Raw genomic sequence first — 2649 nt, 5'->3', positions numbered from 1 at the left:
CCCTTACGCACAGCGATTGTTCCAGATTCTCTGAATCTTTTGATGATGTTATGCACGGTTGATGATGAGAACTTAAAAGTCTTTGTTATTTTACGCTGGGTAACACCATTCTGGTATTGCTGCACTATCTTTCTGCGCAACAATGGTGGAATAGTGAGGATCCACAACCTCTCCTCCTCCACCATAACCCTCAGCACTGGCTCTCCTCAGGGATGTGTGTTGAGCCCCCTCCTGTTTACTCTGCTCACATATGATTGTGCAGCTACCCATCCAGGCTGTCACATTGTAAAGTTTGCAGATGATACAGCGGTGGTGGGATGCATCACAAACAATGATGAGTCCAGCTACAGGCAGGAGGTGGAACACCTGGAGAGCTGGTGCAGAGAGAATAACCTTTACATCAATGTGAAGAAGACAAAGGAGATGATTGTGGACTTCAGAAGGAACAAAAACACCTACACCCCCCTGAACATAAGAGGATCTGCGGTGGAAGTGGTCTCCAGCTACAAGTACTTGGGTGTACACATGAATGACAACCTCAGCTGGAGCAACAACACCACCAGCCTGATCAAGAAAGCTCATCAGAGACTCTACTTCCTCAGACGGCTGAGACGAGCTGGTCTGGGAAGCTCAGTCCTCACCTCCTTCTACAGGTGTGCAGTGGAGAGCATCCTGTGCTCGAGCATCAATGTGTGGCATGGAGGCTGCACAGCTGCAGAAAGAAAAGCTTTGCAGAGAGTGGTGAAGGCTGCACAGAAATCTGTCAGAATCAGTCTCCCCACCATCACAGACATCTACACCTCCAGATGCAGGAAGAGGGCCACCTGCATCATGAAGGACCCCACCCACCCAGCACACACACTTTTTGCCCCACTCCCCTCAGGAAGGAGGTTAAGGAGCATTAAGTGTAGAACCACTAGACTGAGGAACAGCTTCTACCCTGAGGCTGTTAGACTCATGAATCTCTAACTAGAATAATCACTGTGAAAAACCATATCATGTTGCTGCTGATCTGTTTCATGTTGCTGCTGATCTGTTTCAATGTTGATGTGTTCATGCGTGCACATCTGCTCACAGACTCATGTTCATGTTTGTGCTGATGTTCAATGTTTTATGTTATGAGTGCTTAGTGTATATTTAGTTGATGTTTTTCTTAGTTCATATCTTAGATGTTATTACTGTTTTTCTTATACATTTTATTGTTGGATGTAACTGGGACCCTGTGTACATAATTTCGCTCCACCACATGTACCACATGAGGTGCGAATGACAATAAAGAAACTCTGACTCTGACTCTGACTCTGAATTGGTGATTCTCTTACCATCTTGGCTACTGAGAGACACAGACACTCTGAGAAGCTCTTTTTATACCCAATCATGTTGTCAATTGACCTAATTAGTGTTATTTGGTCTTCCAGCTGTTTGTTATATGCTCAATTTCCTTTTTCCAGCCACTTATTGCTACTTGTCCCAACTTTTTTGGGATTTGTTGACACTGTGAAATTTTGAATCAACATGTTTTTCCTTTAAAATGTTACATTTACTCAGATTAAACTTTTGATCTGTCATCTATGTTATATTATGAATAAAATATTGACATTTGCCATCTCCACATCATTGCATTCAGTTTTTATTCACAATTTGTTTAGTGTCCCAACTTTTTTGGAATCCACCGGGTGAAAGGGCCAGACTGCAGTCCAGATCTTTCACCTATAGAGAACATTTAGCGCATCATAAAGAGGAAGGTGCGACAAAGAAGGCCCAAGACGATTGAACAGTTAGAGGCCTGTATTAGACATGAATGGGAGAGTATTCCTATTTCTAAACTTGAGAAACTGGTCTCCTCTGTCCCCAGACGTCTGTTGAGTGTTGTAAGAAGAAGAGGGGATGCCACACAGTGGTAAAAATGGACTTGTCCCAACTTTTTTGGGATTTGTTGACGCCATGAAATTTGGAAACAACAGATTTTTCCCTTAAAATGATACATTGTCTCAGTTTAAACTTTTGATCTGTGATTTGTGTTCTATTCTGAATAAAATATTAGATGTTGGCACCTCCACATAATTACGTTCAGTTTTTATTCACAATTTGTTTAATGCCCCAACTTTTTTGGAATCCGGTTTGTATGTACGTACAGTCATCTGAAAGATGGGCATGTATAAATAAAGGTTGAATGAATGAAAAAAATGTTTACTCCTTAAATGTTTAGGTTATAGGTAAGCACTAAACTATTCTTTTGAGTGTTTACAACAACTAACGTGACGTGAGTAACAGTATTACTGTGGTGATAAATATAGAAATATTCATATTTAACATTTAATCTTTGTCTATAATAAAGATCCTGAAATGTAGATGTGATGTGGATTTTCTGAATAAAGAGCACTAACATTCACATTTAACTGATTTTGATTAATCACATCCATGAACATATATACACCAATATTTCTTACACACACACATATATATATATATATATATATATATATGTATATATATATGTATATATATATGTATATATATATATATATATATAAAGAGAGAGAGAAAGAAAGAGAGATCATATGATAATATATATAAATGTACACGCACACATAGATAGATAGATAGATAGATAGATAGATAGATAGATAGATAGATAGATAGATAGAT

The sequence above is a fragment of the Nematolebias whitei genome, chromosome 11 (assembly GCF_014905685.2).
Source record: "Nematolebias whitei isolate Nwh7 chromosome 11, NemWhi1, whole genome shotgun sequence".
Taxonomy (NCBI): Eukaryota; Metazoa; Chordata; class Actinopteri; order Cyprinodontiformes; family Rivulidae; genus Nematolebias; species Nematolebias whitei.
The sequence above is the reverse complement of the archived record's forward strand: the minus strand, read 5'-3'. Positions refer to the sequence as shown.